The sequence below is a fragment of the Phyllostomus discolor genome, chromosome 10 (assembly GCF_004126475.2).
Source record: "Phyllostomus discolor isolate MPI-MPIP mPhyDis1 chromosome 10, mPhyDis1.pri.v3, whole genome shotgun sequence".
NCBI classification, from domain to species: domain Eukaryota; kingdom Metazoa; phylum Chordata; class Mammalia; order Chiroptera; family Phyllostomidae; genus Phyllostomus; species Phyllostomus discolor.
The window spans coordinates 13,405,887-13,424,035 of record NC_040912.2 but is presented as its reverse complement, the minus strand read 5'-3'; positions in this window follow the sequence as shown (position 1 = coordinate 13,424,035).

Genomic DNA, 18,149 nt, shown 5'->3' with positions numbered 1-18,149 from the left:
CCCCTTATCCTGGGGGGACACGTTTCCAGAGCCCCAGCAGATACCCGAAACTGTGGACAGTACTGAACCCTGTATACACTATGTTTTTCCCATATATACATACCTGCGATCAAGTTTAAAGAGTAAGTAAGATGTTAACAGCTGACAGCACCATATCTGACTTTGAAGGGAGATGTCGGTGCCATGTGTGAAGAATGGCATTTCTTTCCCTGCCTCTACAGTTTGTTGATCTAAAATTCTAACATTTTGTTGAGAATTTGTATGTGTAGGAAATCTCAGCAAAGTGTGAAGGAGGGGGAATCATTTTTAGAGGAGTAAGTGTTCAAACAATGTGCCTTCCAGGCATCTCTTTCTATTTATTTAAGTCGATCCCCTACCCCCTGGAATTCAAAGGCAATTTTTTAACCAGTACAGGTAATATAATAATTTTTTGTTTGCTTCCTGTTTGTTTTAGAAATTTGAAGTCATATAGAAAAAAATTCTAAACAAATTCAGAGTAGTTGGTCCTGGGGAATAGAAATCGGGGGTGATGAGGTTGGGCTTGACAGAGTAGTTTTTCACTTCACCTGGGACACTTTTAAGGATGAAAGGGGGCACTCTTAAAACTACACTGCGATAATGAGGGTAAATCAGAAATGTTCCTGGAAAACGGGATGCCATCACCCTAATTATAAGCCCTGTAGAATTCTTATGGCTTTTTAAACTTGGTGCATGTATTTCTTTCCAACATAGAATTAATGTTAAAAGGAGACTGATAAGGCTTTGGAAGTCCATTAGTACAGCTTCACAGTCCATGCAGAAATGTCATGGGCGGTATTCCTCATGTACCTCCTCCCAGCCTGTGCTCACACAGCTTTCCTTGGCTCACGCTAGATCTGTTACAGGGCAGCTGTGATTGTGAGCAGTTTCTTTGAAACTTGCCAATCCCACCAGTGGGCAATAACACAGAACCCTTTCTCATCTATGACTAGCCCTGATTTTAAAAGTGCATTGCTTTCCTTAGCCCCAAAAGAAGCGACACTGCTGCTTTGTCTGGTCCCCCAGCTTTTCCGAGCCACACCCCTTGTGTTTATTAGTGTGAGAGTGAATAGGGCCCACAGACCTGAAAAGTGGGGAGAGCAGGTTTGTGTAGGTTAAGAAATGAGATTTCAGAAATGATTTAGTGTTTTGGGTAAGGTCATGCATAACCCTATAAGGTAGAAGCCTTATCAAGTTTGGTTGGCAGGTGAATGGCTCGTGGGTCTGAGAAATCGCTGACTTCGGTGATGTATCGCCCCTGGGTCCCTGCCTGCTCCGCTCCTCTGTCAGGCTGCCGCCATTGCCTTTGCGCTGTCCTGTGATGTGGGGCATGGCCAAGATTGACAGCGAGAGAAGGTTGAAGGGGCAGTTGTTAAAATGTCACCCATCTGGGCTGAAACCCAAACGGCTTAATTTACCATGATGCCTTTTAATTAATGAGAGTGAAAAAGTGAAGAGGTTGTGGTTTCTAATCAAACAAAGTAGTGCTTTAGCTACTGAAATGCAGATGGCCTAATTTGGAGGGAAACAAAAGTTAATTAGGTCAAAAGATGCATTAAGAGGAAACTAAAAACATCTTGGCCACTGTTAGATCTACAGTTGGTTTGTGGTAAAAAAAAAAAAGGTACACATGGAAATTCAAGAGTGAAATGTTAGTATTGTCACATTTGATCACCTTGTAATTTCAGTGACGATTTCAATTTTATGATAAATACAACCTTTGCATTTCATTGCAGACATTTTAACATAGAAAGAATACGGCTGGTTCTCAGTGGCAGTTTGTTTGTTCGAAGTCTGCCTTTCCTTCAGTACGGACTGATTGCCCAATGCCAATCACCCTTAACTCACAGCTAGACTCAGGCTGTGAAATTGTTAATTTTGCCTTTCGTAAACTGCTCAATGTAGGTAATTGTACATTAATTAAAATTTTTAAAGTTGTTGACTGGGCCTTAAGTATACAGTGTATTATACAGTATGCAACCAGAGGATCTCAGGGACTTTTTGTTGTGGAGGTGGTGGTGGTTTTCGTTATTTTGGTCAAGTAATTTAAAATTAGTTAAGTACAAATGTGGAGCATATTCTGCCCTCTAGTGGTTAAAAGCAGCTTTGCAGTGTCAGTTACATTTCAGTGCTTTATGTTAGAAGGGGAGAACAGCGGGGAAAAATGAAGACAACTTGTAACGGAAAAACAATAAAAAAATACAATAACATAAAAAAAGCTACACGTCATTTTTAACGCAGTTTGAAAATTATGTAGGTGCACTGCTGTAGCTAGTTAGTATTGTTGCATATTTTAAGAGACACAATAGTTTTATATTTTATTAACCACAATATGCCAATGCCTGGAAATCTGGCAAGAAGTAAATAAATTTTGAGATAATTTTCTTCAGGATTAAATAATATTTTTCTACCTCTATGAAGAGTATTAACTTGACATTAATCTCACATAATTTAATTTCACTCCTGATTCTAATTGTGGCTTTCCTGTTTCACTCCTTTCATATGTTAGTTCCTATACTTAGAAAGAGAATAATGGGCAATGATACTTCCCGTTTCCTAAGCTACACACAGGAATACATGCGTTACTGCATGCTATGCTAGGAGAGGAGAACTTCAGGACACATGGTAAAACGAACTGTTAGGGAGAATGGGGGAGAGCACTGAGGCTCAAAGGGAAGGGCTAGAAAACAGCTTATGGGTATTTGCTGACCACTCTTCATTTCTCAGGAAAATAAAACTAACCAAACTTTCCATTTTCATTACCGTTATGAAATTGCTGTTACTGCCTCATGCCTGACTGTCCCAGGTACTTCCGGAGAAGCCCTGGCTCTGGCCCCAGGTGACCCAGTATCGTCTGAGCTGGTGGGATGATCACACTGTTGGTGGTGGGGCAGGGGGAGATACAGGCAACGATTACCCGGCTCCAAACAAATAGGGGAAATTTAACATTCATGGAAACTGTGACACTCCTGAAAGAGATGTGAATCCGTCAGAGTCAGGGCACCTCTGAAAGCATTAACCTTATTGTTGTAGGAATTCTTTTTTGTAGTCAAAACAACACTGGAGTGCTGGGTGTGGTTATTTAGGTATTAATAGTGTGAGTGTAATTAGAGAACAGACTACATAGGAAGGGAAGCGAAATGCAATTAATGCCACCAAATTGTACGCTAAAGATGGTTAAACGGTAAATTTTATGTTATGCATATTTTACCACAGTAAAAAAATACATAAAAAAGGCAAGTGAAGTCTCCCTGATTTTTAATACTTCTAACAATAATGAATAAAATGTGCCATACCTAATAAATATGTTCGGTACTCAGGGCCACTTAGTAAACAGTAAGTTAACATAAACATTGGACGTAGTAAAGAGGGATGAACATTCATTCGCTGCATAGTATTTTCCCAATTCAAGCCTGACTCTAGGAAGCAAAGCGATTGTCTTTTCCACAGAGCAGCTGGGAACAAACCTCAGTCTGGGGAAAGGAAGGGGTGGCTACAAACTGGAACACTCTTACAATTCATGTCGGTGAATTGTATTCTGATTTATTTTCATTCCTCTGCTGCTCTGTCCTAATTCACGAATGAGACCCGTAAGAGACTGGAAATAACCCAGAGACGGAAAGGCCTATCCTTGCAGGAGTTTGTCTACTGACGCCTTTCCCCCTCTCCACCTGCCAATGACTGCACATTCAGTGGCTCGCTCTCCAGCAGTTCAGTTCTCCATTGAAGAAGAAATTGGCAGTTGAGTCGAATCTTCAACAATAGTACTTGGTGTGCTTCAGGGAGGGGGAATCATTGATTGCTCCTTTAGGGAGTAAGACCAAAGTGGTCCAGCATTTGTTCTGAGCCTTACTAAGGAGGTAGTCCCCTCCTTACCTGCTCTTAAAGATAAATACTTTATTAAAGCTGTCTAGGAATCAATGGCCTTTTTCCTTCCTTCCCTCCCTCCCTCCCTCCCTCCCTTCCTTCCTCTTTCCATCCCTCCCTTCCTCTTTCTCCCTTTCCTCTTTATGAAATCTGTGTATGGCGTTATAAAACACTTTGGATCTATTCCTGGGCTCCAGGGCACTCATGTTTTCTTTTTAAAGCTGAATTTAACAAATGTAGCCTGAATGTTTAAAATGTTGAGGGCCAGGCCGGAGGGGGCGGTTGTGGACGGGCAGTGGCTGGAGGAGAAGCGCACAGACTGTGGAGCAGATGGGTCTCAGTGGGGCCCCCTTGTTACCTCTGGTTCTTCAGAAAGTCCCTTCTGAGCTCAGTCCACATGCATACAAACAAGTATAACAGAAACGGGTGAAACAGCATTAAATGGTAAAACAGACATAGTTATCATAACGACAAATAGTCACTCTCATTGCAGTATTAAGCTGGGGAAGAGCAGGACAGCCTACTGCAGTGGGTCCTAGTTAAGAAGGATTTTGAGCCGCAGGGACCATTTGGCAATGTCTGGGGACTTTTTTTGTTGCCACAGTTGTGGGCTGGCGCTACTGCCATCTAGTGGGTAGAGGCTGGGGGTGCTGTTAGATACCCTCCGGCACAAGGCAGCCACCCACAGCAAAGAGTTATCGGAAGTGTCAATAGTGCTGACTTGGACCTGGTGAAAGAAAAAAATTGAAATATTGTACATTTTAGATAACCAAGAAGTGAGCTTATGGAGCTGGGCAGACCCTGGTTGTCCATCCAACGTCCCTGCTCTTTCAGCCACAGTCAGAGTGGCCCGGGCAGTGCGTCCAGTGGAGAAACTACATTTCCCAGCTACACTTGCTGGATGGGGTGGCCAATGACAGGAAAGATGTTGGACAGTGATATTTAAGGGTCCCTTTGGAAAAAAGAGCCCCTTTGCCTGTCCCTTTGTTTCTGCTGCCTGGAAGGGGACCTGATGGCCTGGTGGGAGCCACGTGCTTAGGACCATGGATGAGAAAGATGGCAGGCTCTGGATGACTGTGGACTTTCCGTGCCAGCCCCGCACTGCTTCCTTCCAGATATTTTTATGCAAGGAAAAAAAAAGTCTCTCTTGGTTAAAACAAGGTTATTTAGGTTTTCTGTTATATGCAGCTGCATCCAACTTTGAACTGCATCTTGCAGGAGTTTAACAGAAAAGGGGCTTTTGAGGTGAAGGAATTGGAATGGACAAAGATACAGGAATGTGAAAGTGCATGTTTCTAGAAATAACATGTAGTTTGAGGCTGCCTGAAGGAGAAGAGTCCCATAAAGTCTGCATTCTGGAAAAAAGCACACACACCCGCACACACACACACACACGATGTGGAGTGGAGCACGCACACACACAGACACCCCTACCTCACCTATTTCATTTGTTGGTCACACTTAGGTGAGCGCCGACCTTTCATTTTTCTCGCTGAGAAATTGGTCCCCGAGTCGGTGCCTGTCTTTTCCCTTTTCGTGTTTCTCAAGGTCACGGTCATGGTATGATGTATGAAAGGGGGGGGTCTGAGATCACGTGGTAGTTGCCTTCCGTGGCAGTGGTTGACATATAACCAGCGTCGTCCCCAGCTTCCCCTGAAAGCCCCTACCCTCTACTCACCCTTACAGGCTGCTTGGGTTTCAGGTCAGGACCGATCCAGGTGGGATTTCCCTGGGGAAGGGAAGTGTTGGAAGAGAGGGTATTTGGGGGTGAGCCTGGGAAAGCACATGGAGGAGAGGAGTATCATTACCTGCTCATTCTGTCTTATGCTGCTGTTAAAAAGCCAGCCTTTGGAGGAGGGTCGGATTAAACCACTTGAATGATGCTGATTATTTTGGCATTATGTTCGTATCATTTTAATGGCCAGTCAGATAACACTATTCATTTACAAATTGAATTAGATATTAATTTAAAATAATTCAAGAAATAAAAACCTTTTATTGCAGTAATTCTTTAGCTTTGTGAGATTATAAAACCCCATGAGAATTTAACTCCAGTGCCCTGGCCTGGTAGCTCAATGGTTAGAGTGTCGTCCCAGCACACAAATGTTGGGGGTTTGATCCCTGATCAGGGCACACACAAGAATCAACTAACTAATGCATCAGTAAGTGAAACAATGCATCGACGTTTCTCTCTCTCTCTCTTCCTTCCTCTCTCTCTCTCCAAAATTAATAAGAAATAAAAATAAAGGAGAAATTTAACCCCAGAACTCCAAACTCTCTCCCCAGAAAAATGCACATATATGTGAAATGATTCAGAGAAGTTGTCATTTTTACCAGCTATAAGCATTCACATGAGGACCGATTTATCTTTGTTGCAAAGGATGTCAAAAGTGAAGTCCCAGCTAAAACACCAACATCTAGTAGATGTCAGATTCCCAAAGCAACATCCCTGGTCGCAGACGTTTTGAAGGAAGTGGTTGGAAAGTTGTTCTCTAGTTCTCAATTCCCTCACCCACTGGGAGATGATTAAAGGACAAGATCTGGGTTTAGGAGAGGATTTCTCTGAAGAGCGCTGTGACCTTGCTGTGAATGCCCCTCCCACATACCCAGGTGTCTGGGGGTCCCCCCCATCCCTTCCGCTTCACCAGGGCGGGGCTTCCACAGGATGAGGAAACGTGTTCCACGCGGTTCAGAGAACTGAAGGCCTGGTGCCCGACTCCAGGCCAGAAAGCTAACGCGTGTCTCGGGGAGGCAGAATGGAACAGGGCCTCCGATGTGGAGGGTGAGCCAGGGCGGAGGGGTGGGGGGGCGAGCAGAGGAAGGCTTCAGGAAAGAGAGGCTGTTTTGAGTCTTACCGAAGAGGACCCCCAAAGAGAAATGGGCATGGGTGGCATCGGTGCCTGTGCCCCTGGGTGACAGCTGAGGCCAGCCTGGGGGTTGAAAGGTGTTAGGGGGAAACAGAAGAAGTGCAGGGAGAGGGTCCTGCAGTGGTGGGCAGTACCACCCTCTGGGTCCCAGGAGTGAATCTGTGCACCCTGGTAAGAACTGTACCATCTTTGCCTCTCGTCTTGAATTCTCTTCCATCCCAGTGAGGTCCTGCAGAGCGGAGAGTGAGGAAACCAGGTGAGGCTGGAAGAGAGAATAAACAGAATTGGGCCACGCTCCTGTCCCTGAACTCAGGCCTCCCTCAGGAACACTAGAGGACCAGGGAATGCGTGAATAAATGAATGAATGACTGAATGGCTGAACACATTGAAATGCTGATTACAGTACAGTTGAGACTGTGTGTTTTTGACTCAGAGAGGTCAAAGTTCTGACATCACTTAAAAGCAGGAAGGAAGTTCATGGCTTCTGGCCAAGCTTCCATGCAGGGCTGGGGATGATTTCTGCACGACCCTCTCTTTGTCCCTTACATTTTAAGGGAGACTGTGGGATGCAAAAATAAATTTGCATTTCAACCACATCTCACAAGTTGTACCATTATATTTATACTCCCTGTAGGATGTGAGTGGACCTGCCGGGCCTGCACGGCAGGCTGGCCCTTGGGTTTTACGTAGGGAACTCTGGTTGATAAGCACGGACAGGCATTGGATGTTGGGAACAGGAGCACAGGAGCCAGTGGGACCAAGTTTCGGGGGAGCAGGACAGGCTATGTCATTTGTTGGGCTCAGTACAGAATAAAAATACCGGCCCCTTTGTCCAAAGTTATGGAGAATTTCAAGACAGGATCAAGAGGGTATTGAACCAGACCCAGGACCCCGTGTGACCACATGGGTTGCAAGCCCATGGAGCCACCCAGGGGTGAGCGACTGAAGCCAAAGGGGAGGGTGGGTCATCGCTCTCCCGTGGTCCTCCTCAACCTCGAGGACAGGGTGGCCACAGGGTGTGGCATTTTGTTGGCGGCAGGTGTGCTCGTCCTCATGACATTTTTTGGATCCCAGTCTTTTAATTCTTTAAAACAGATTTATTTTCTTTTCCCCTGTAAGGTCTTCTCTAGGCTACCATTAGACATTATCACTAAAATTACTTATTATTATTATTATAAGCAATAGACTTGAACCCAAAATGAACTGAAATCCAAACTTTAATCTATAGAATTGTTAGAGCTATAAACAAAGTTTGTGTTTTCATGTACAGAATATTTGAATAAATAATTCGCATTAAGCTTCTTAAAGCAATCTAGTCGCTCTGTCCCTGGACTATTGGAAGACAACTATAAAATATTAATAAAATATAGTGAGTGAAGACGGCAATGTGTTTGAGCAGCAGGAATATAATGAGGTAGGAAATGAGGCAAAAGTGCATTTGACTGCAGTTACTCTCTTCTGGGTTTTGAGTCACGTTGTTGATGTCTCGTTTCTTCCTGTCCCTCATCTCCCCCCTCTGTGGCAGGTACATGCAAACAGAGACGCGAGCCAGGTTTTGGGGTGCAGTTGGAGGACGCCCCACGGAATTTCATTTTCACCAGTCCGTATTCAGAGTTCTAGCCTCAAAGCATTTCTCAAGACACAGAGTGTATTGTTGCTGGTATATAAATCACATTTTCAGCAAAGCACCAATTAGTTTGTGGGTTACTGCTCCAGTAATATGCCAACTCTAAAGAAACCATGTAAAAAACAGCAATTGTATAATTACATGTAGTTTAACCATGAAGGTTTGTCCATATAAGGATTTTTAAATGATTGCTTTCTGATTGTAAAAAGTAATATATACTGGTTTCAGCAAATGTGGAATATTTAAAAGCATAAAGGAAATAAACACGACTTGCAATTCCATCATCCAGGGATAAACACTTTAGTCAGATTTACCACAAACTTACCAGTTTGCATTTGCTAAGTAGAAAGTATAAATGTCATATTTTTCATTTGTAGTTGAAGACAGTTCAGATGTCCAGCTGCGATGTATCCAGATCTTAATTCTGCAATGATTTATTACAACTGGGTGCTTCGGAGCCAACTAAAAACCAGTAACGCACCTCGTGCTTGCTCAGTGTCACACCCTGCATGCACGCCGTCATCAGAGAGGCCAAGCTATTCGCTGTTGGGCTCGAAAAGACGCGTGACATCAACCCACCATCAGGGGAAGGCTGACGCGGGACGAGAAAACAAAGCACGAGGGACGCTCCCTTGCCCTTCGTGAAGGCGCCAGGCTCCGGGCAAACGCACAGTCAGTGCTAGCCACGCGAGAGTTAAAAAAAACTTACCTGAGAATATTCGTCATAATTTTCTTTGCCGGGAAGACTGGACATCGTGAACTCATCTGCAAAAGATGTTTGATGGTAACAAGCTCCAAGTGGCTCAAGTCAGTAGAGTGAATTGTTTTGATGAAATAACATCCATTTTGTCCGAAATCTAGAATTAAGTTTCTCTGTGCAGCCTGGTGTCTCCAGGAAAGGAAACCGTGGTCTTTTTAGACGGTCTAAAAACAAAGGAGAGTTTGCTTTAACAGGGGAATCAATCCCACATGTTTTAAGTACTAATACTAATTAGAGTGTTTCACTAAAATATGCCTGTGAAGAACGTGGGTAATTCATTCTGGGAGCCCGCAGTGTTTCTGCTTACAAATTCATTAACTTTGAAAATCATTTTTTCTCATTAAAAGGGAGCTTCTAATTTGGTCAGTTTGGGGCCATGGTAATTAAGATTCCAAACAGAATGCTTTATTTCTCCAAGCTCAAACAAAAAGTATATTGGTGTTTGCGTCAGTTCTTGGGAGAAGAAAAAAAATAGTATTCAGTACATGCTAACCATGTTAAAAAAAATTTTTTTTATCCACACAAAAGAATTAGGCATAGCGTTTTCAAAATGTCAAACAAAATTAAGAATGTGAAAATAATTCTGAGTCACATAATGGCCAAATAAAATGCCTTTAATTAACTTTTTGTGAAATGCTGTTTGGTTATTAAAAAGCTTCAGGAGTAAATGTCAGCGGCAACGTGAAGGGTGTGCAGAAGACCGTGTGACGGGCGTTATGACAAACCAGCCGTCTCCGGGGAAGCTGGAGGCGGTTCAAGGCCATTTGTATTTGCCCTGCGGGCCTTATGTGGCAAAGCTGTATAAATCACCGGGATTTTATTTCTATGCGTTGCCATGTCCTACCTTCCTCCTCAAAGCCCTTAAGAACCCGCGCAGAGGTCGGTGAGTCACTCACAGGCTGCTTTTGTGGCCCCCCTGGCCCTCATTGTTAAGTAATCTCACATTGCCCCGGGCAGACAGACCTCAGAGCATAAGAGAAGAATTTGCAGAAATAAATGCTTATTTACTGAATTGCCTGAGTCTCTTCTGGAGCAGATGCCTGGTGTTCCCAAAGACCCACCTGACCACTAGACTGCCTGGGTTCTAGAGAAACCATTACCTGTTCCCACCTGTCCATTCAGCCCTCTCAGGAGAAAAGAGCCTTACACTGATTCATTGCCAACACTCGAGCTACTTCTAGACACAGACACTTAGAGGGGAATTCACAGAAGAGCAAGTTATAAAGTTGCACGTTTTGTCTCAAGAGTAGTACCACCTTTGGCCTCTCTCACTAACCTGCCAGGGTCTGAGGCCGGAAACCGGCAGAAGTGAAGACCTTTCTCTGTACTGTCGATGTCCAGGATCAACCAGCAAGCCGGAAACACCAGTGGGTAACCTCTAGGGGCCCCCAGGTCACCCTTGCCCACCGCCTCTCTGAAGGCAGCGGACACCATCAGCGGCGTTTGTTTTGGTCCGTGGGTAGCCACAGGACCCCCACAGTAGGAGGCCACTGATTCAATTCATAGCCTATTGTTAACTTTGTAAAGCTGTTATTGGATTATTTGGGTTTAATTTCCCTAAGGATTTGATCCATTTCTCTTCTAAATTGTTCTTTGCAAACTGCTGATGGAACTTCCTTTTTTTGTGGCCAGGAGCTCCGAACTTTTGAGAAATGGGAGAAGCAAGGAGCAAGTTGTGTCCGTCGAGTTCACACTCTGGAAGCAGTAGAAGGGATTGGTCTGGGGTCTCCTTCAAAATGCGTTTGTGTCCAGTTGTCTCACACTTTAGCAGCTCACCGTTTCTAGTGCTGCTCGCAGTTTTCCCACTTGCAGAGCCGAAGTAGCTGAATGACGGATGATTCCCCTCCCTCCACCAGGGTGAAGCTTCCAAGTTGGGAGTGTAATTAGAGGGATGTTATTATGAGGCTTGGCTGTTTTCAACCCTATTTGCAGTTAGCTTTGGAAATGCTAATAGATATAAAACCACATTACCTAACACACGCAATGCAAAATCACCGTAAGTCTTTTGATGAAACGTGCTGCCACTTATATAGCCCATCTAGGGGCTCCTGATGAGACATGTGAGCACACGAAAGATTAAAAATATATATTCCCCCTGGCCCTTGGCATTTACATCCATGCTTCATTTACTGAGATTTTGGAGACTTTAAAGCTATTCTCTGCTAAGCCTATGTCTCTAGCTTGGACACATCTCCTCAGCTCTAGACCCCCAGGTCTTCGGCTTCCCACCAGGCAGTGTTGTCGGGGTGTCCAAGAAGCATCTCAAGCCCCGTATGTCCAAAATGGAATTTATCTTTTCAACACCTGTCTCTCTTCCTATGCTTTCCACTTCAGTGAAGAGTACTGTATTGGGCAGGGTCCAATCAGGAGACAGAAAACACACAGTAATTTGACCAGGAAATGATTAACGTAAAGAATTATGCTCTATAACAGGGACTAGCCGTAAAAGGGTAAAGGATACCCCAGGGCCAAGGGAGATCATCCAAGGAAAGGACAAAGTGCCCGGAATTCAGACCCTGTGGAAGAAGGTGTGGATGGCGGAGGAGTTTGCTGAGTGACTCCCAGCTGCGCCTGGCCACAGTTACCAGTGGGAGACACCCTTCCGGGGAGCAGATGGGCCGAGGCTGGGAAGGCGACCTCTGGGTTTTCTTGGACTCGGTGGGCCTGGGCCGCTGGAGTTTGGTGGGGGTGGGTGCTCCTGGATGTCCCCACATGCACCATAGGCAGCCGTGTGCAGGAGCAAAAACCAGCAAATGGAAGCACATCTGAACCAGAGAAAGTTTTTTTTCCTTGCCTTTTATTGAAAAAGTCAAATGCCAGCTGCGAAGGAGAAGTGCTTACTGGGCCCGTCTCCAGGATCTCAGAGCAGAAAACGAAGAGCGGACCTGGAGCGGAGAGGCAGCAGGTTGGCCGCTGGCACAGTTAGCATCCGTCCGCCCTTCTGTCCAAGCCCAGATCCTTCGTGGGTCCGTGACTGCTTCCTCCTCGTGTCTCCCACATCCCATCCCATCTACAGTGCAGGAACCACTGTTTCCAGTTCTGAGCCATTACACTCGATGGACAATTTTTTTTTTGAGCACTTACAATGTGCCATGAACTCTCCTAAGTACTTTGTGAATTAGCTAATCTTTCATTATAATTCCATGAGCAGGTACTAATATTATTTTTCCTACACTACAGAAAGGGAAACTGAAGTACAGAAAGGGAAACTGAGGTGCAGAAGGATTAAGTAAGTTTCCCTGTAAGTGGCAGAGTCAGGGTTTGAACTCAAGCTGTCTGAATACCTAACTCACTGTGCTAGCCTGCCCAGTTGGGTCTGGTCTCTTCTCACTACTAAATAGCTTTGACATCGGTTCATGTCTCTTGGTAGCAATTGCCATTATGCAGTTACCATTTTTCTCCTGCCCAGACCTTTTCCTTGGTCCTCTCCAATTCTTCCTCCACAATGCCATCAGAATTTTTAAAATAAAATACAAATATTTATGATTTCTTCTTTAAAACCTTTCTATGATTTCCCACTTCTCTAGCCATCTTTAGAGAGCCAGCTTTTCATCACTCATACTCTTATTTCTCCAGCATTATCTCTCTCTACACCCTACCAACTCTGTGCTTTATGACAATCATTTTTCTGTTCTGCCAAACGGATGTGCCATCTCTTGCCTCTAAGCCTCTTATTTGTGATTTTCCTGTGTGTGGAATATTCATCCGCCTCTCACTCCTTGTCATTGTTTGAGTCTCAGCTGAGGCATCATGTGTCTTGAGAAGTCTCTCCTGGCTTCCTGCTCCGACAAATGGCTCTTCATTCCTCCCTAATCACCGCTCCGTTCACTCTCACTGTCTTGGTTCCCTGTTTCCCTCGCTGGTGCTCTGGAAGCTGTATGAGGGCAGGACCTAGCGTGTGCAGATCGTGGTGGCTTTTCCGTCATCATAGGTGCTCAGGATACTATATTTCTAAGCGAATGACTAAAGTTTTCATTAGTATTGGAAATAGGAGTTAAAACTGAAGTTGCTGGTTAATTGTTTTTCCCAGTTTTGGCTCTTTACTGTGACTTACACATTATCGGAGCTTATGTTTTTTGGGTTATCTTGAAATCCTAACATCTTAATGTTCTCTTGTTGAGGATTCACATCGAAGGCTTTCCAGGACGAAGACCCATACCTGGACAGTCAGATGTAAGTAGGTTGGATGTGTGTTTAGATTTATTGTATTGTAGTGCAACCCACTGCTTATTAGGTTCAGTATGGATCTGGCCACTGCAATGGGCCCAAACGGCAGGAAGGGTGTGGGAAGGAACCACACAGCCCCACGGAGGGCCTCGTGATGACGCTTCCGGTTCTCCCATTGGGCGGACTTCACAGGCCCACTGGCTCTTCTGGCTGGGGGCAGGAAAGGGTTCTCTGACTGCTGATTATTTTCCCACGCCCACAGGATGCATCCTAACCTCTGGCAGGCAGGTAGAGAAGAGGGGGACATCATTTCCACCAATCAGGGACTGAGCTGACTTCAGTTGGGTTTAAGACTTTTTAGGGCTCTAGTTAAATATTTAAAACTAGAGATTATTTTTGCACCACAGGCTGCAAGTTTTTATTTAAGTCTTTATGTAGAAGGGCCAGCTCACTCCACACATTTGTTTGTGTCTCCTGAAGCCATGGTGAGACTTCCCAGAGAGGAGCTGAATTTTAATATCCAGAGGAAGCTCATTATGGAACCCTTCTTCTCACCCTTGACCCAACAGATTACTTCCAGGGCATCTGCCTTTTTACACTGATTTTTTTTCTTTCCTCCTTTCCATCTAAGCACAATCCAGTTGTGCTATGCAGAAGAATTTATGGGCATTATAGTTTTATTTTGCATTTCATGATTGCAAAGTATTTTGCAGCCATTTGTTAACTAATTTCGGGCCCTCTTTAGAGGTGGGTGGTGGAATTACTGTATAATTTATTTCAGCATTATGTGTGCAGAGAGAAAGAAATACCTGCCTTGGTTTCAAATAAAATCATCCTATGCAAATTGCATCAAATGACTATTTGTAAAATGTATGGTGGTGCCTTTGTTTCAAGATTTATGAGTGGCTTGTTATAATGAGCTTGTCATATTTTGATAGCAGCATTGTATTTACTTCTCTGCTTTTTATGATGACAGATTACAATACCAAGGCCTTGAAAGGTGCCCGCACGAAAGTGAGACAAAGATTATTCATTCCTTCATGTACTAAAAGCCGTTGGAATTCAATTCTAGTTGAAGTAACTTAAAGAATCAATTTGTACAATACAAGAATAAACATTAAATATTTATAAAAATTAATCCATGTGATTTATTCTAGAAAGTTGTTTAAATGGCAAGGTCCCTATGTCTAAAGGACGTGTTTTAGAACAACGTATTGAACACACTGTCTGTATCAGCATTAGATCTCTCAGACGGAGTGGAGCACTAATGTTGTAACAAATTGTTAAAGCGCTTGTGCAAGGCTGATTAGGAAGCAGCCTCTCTCCAGCACAGCTTTCCAACTCAAGCTTTTTACGCTTTTTAATGTTCATTTTTATTGACACTTTTTTCCTTGCAGAAAAAAAAATGTGTGATTTTTACTGGCCTGGCAGGGGGTTGTGGTACCTCTTGCCAAAGTGTCAGGAAAACTCAGAATTCTGTACATGAGGGACAAAGACCATATGTTTAGTTAAAACAACACATAGCTTTTATACAAATATAGGTAATGGAAACCAAGACCTTTACTTGGGTTTTTTTTCTTTTTCTTTGGCTAGTCTTGCTTTTGATATTTTTTAAAATAATCCAGCAGCCACCTTGTTATTCCAACCTAAGCCAAATAATGTAATTTCTCACAGAGTGTGTGCTTTTTCAAGATCTTGGTTTTTAATTTTTAATTCTTTGAGTTTCGTTTTATCTTTGTTTTGGAGGATCCTGCTCTGAAAAGTGGCATATGCTCTTCAAAGAATAATTTGCTTTCATAAAAGAAAACTTGCAAATTGTAATAGTTTAGGAAGAATTTAGCTGAATCCTTAGGCTTTTCCCTTAGGCTTAGCCTAGCCACAATGGGGAGGAAATCTGTTGCTTAAAGCTACACCAGTGTGGGTTTGCAGGACATTTAGAAAGGATGACTGTCTTCCCATCTCAAACAGGAATAAGGGCGGGTAGGTAGCGTAAAAAACTGAGCATCATCACTAATGCGGACCCTGCGAGTTGCTCTTCTGCCTCTCTTGAAAAAAGATAACAGGGCTAATTGAAATATGTGTATGATTTTTTTTCCTGGATCGGGGCTTCTGCAGTGTCTGGGCCTTGGACGGCTGTTAAGAGCTTCCCCAAAGGCTCACAGCAGCCATGCATGCAGCTGCAATGGCTGTGAGCAGGGAGCAGGGCCAGCTCTGCGCCCTTGCACTGACACACTGGCACTTGGCCTTCGCTCCGTTCTGCTACCAGTCTTTCGGCTTTGGTCGTCCCGCCTGCCCCTCTGCTCCAGGTCTGAGCTCATGCAGGTACCTTGAACTGGTGGCCTCCTGCATCATTGGGATCACAGTGTCTGGGCTTCATCACTGAGAAGGGGTTTACACTTCTCTTCAACACTGCTTTTATTTCCCCCTCCAGAGGGGTGTGTTCGTGACTCATTCATAGGAGTAGTCAGATGACTCATGGTCTAGAAGCATCCAACTGGAAAGACTCATGTAGATCTTCCAGTGAACACCACCTCTGTCCACCCCCTACCTGCCAACCTCTGGGTCAAGAGCGGTGGAATAGTCCTTCCTATGTTTCCATATTCTTAGGCCTGATTCGTTTGTTTAAGTTTACTATTTCAAAACTTCCCTTCCTGTATATCTTACCTTGACCTGATCTGGATGAAAATATGCAGGGGTAAGGAGCCCCAGAATCCTGGGCTGAGCGATGCATGGTGAGAGCTGGAACAGGGGAGAATTCACTGTGGGCTCACTTTGGACCTCCCTGCCTCTGGAGCAGTTTCCTGTTCTTGTAAACATTTTGTAGCTGTGGCTTTCATATTGGCACAGCTGCAAAACCAGGCTCTCCTTTACCTGATATATTACTCAGATCTCCTTGGTTGCACGTTACTGAATTTTCTAATGTGTTTAAGCAAAATGGGGAATTGATTATGAGGATACTAGGATGTCTTATGAATGTGATTCAGACTATAGAACATCTGAAGCCTAGGATTCAGATCACCATTGGGACTTTCTCCTGGATTCTCATTCTTTCTCTCAGCATATCAGTTTCATTATTTCCCCCTGCTCCTGATTTTTTCTACTTCTCTATCAATTTGTAAACCTTCAATTTCAGCCCCTCCCTCCCTCAAGAAACTGCCTTATCTCAGTTACAGATGCAAAATACCAGGGAAGGATTCTGATTGGCCCCATCTAGATAAGGTGCCCCATCCGGAACCAATCATCGGTGACCAGAGGTGAATCAAACTGCATTAACATATAAGATCCAATTGCAAACCTGTGAAAGAGTTGGGGGTCATTGATGCTACTGGGAAGACTAAGATCAAAAAGGTGTCCGGTACAGCTGGATAGATGTAAGGGAAATCTGGATTCTTCTCTCCCTGAATCCATTTCCCTGTTTAGAGAAAAACCACTTCCCAAGTTGATGAAAAACTAAGTTCTGAGTTGCAGTCAGAGGACCACTTAGCTATTGTCGGTGCGGGCGTTTCTCTGTTTCTCTCTGAAGATGCTGAAGAAGGTCTCCATCCTAGCCCGGCGATTGCAGCAGACACTGCTTTCATCTGTGCCATCTGGGCCTTTGTTTTTGCAAGCAGGTGTTCTTGAGCGATATTTTTGTGGCTCATGTGGGGCTTTGATGATAAAAACAAAACAAAACAAAACAAATTCTGGATCTTCCTCCCCCAGGGGCAGCTGAGGGCACAATTCCCAGCCATTTCTCTACGTATCCATCAAAAGCAGTGCCAACTCCGAGGGCCTGTACGACTCCCTTTCTCCCCCAGCAGGTGAGAGCCCTGGCTCAGGTGTCTTTGTCTGGCATTGGGAGGTGCTCCCGTTTCCAGTGTTATTCTCAGCACCAGTTACGAAGTGCTGTCCTGAGAATTTCAAGGCCAGGTGGTTTGGTCCCTAAATAGTCCTAACCTCTTTTTCAACTTGGGCCTCTTTCCTGAATGTCGCACGTCCTTTGTTTTGCTGCGGCGATACCCTCTTGCCTCATTTCTTCCCACTGAGTCTATTAGGGTCGAGCCAGTTCTGTGACCTGGAGTAGAGCGGCTTGTTGTTTTTTGAGAAAGGAAGTTTTGTTGTTTTTTTTTTATTAAGTTGGCAGACTTGCCGTTCCGTTCCTGACACTTGAACAGTCTTCCCCTGGAAACAATCCAGAATTCCCTCTCATTATGTAATGAACTGGGTAGAGATCAGTAAGGAGTGTTTATTTTGGAGATGGTAGAAATAGGACTCTTGAGTACAATTCCAAATATAAGCATATATTCTTTTAGTAATTAGCGTCATTGTTCTCTGTCATATTTTTTGACAGTATTTACATTAAATTAGAAATGGTAATACTGGGACATCCTAGTTCAGTCCTGCAAGCATATCTGTCTACAATAAAATATTTGCTTTCAGTGACAGAAAGTATTTTAGAAGTGTTCATTAAAACAATTTGATAACTGTGTATCCATTATTAATAACCCAAGGCAGGGAATTACATATTACGTGACTCATGTAACCAATAAGGAAGCTGCCATTTCCATAATTATAAAGAATTCATATCACATCCATTTCACTATTCTATATCATTTGACCCATTTATGGCTCATTTTGAAAGAGTAAGATTTAAAAATTTATAAAGTTTTTTAAATGAAAAATCTGCGGGGACCTTTCTCCCTTCCGGCGCTAGCCATGGGTGCTCACCATCTCAGAGGCCGGCCACTTGGCTCCACGGCCTCTCCTCTGACTAACCTCTCGCAGAGGGGCTTCAGGATGCCCTGGGGTGTGCCGACCCTCTTCCTCAGGGTAGCGCCTGAGCAGAGGACACGTGCTCCCCTCC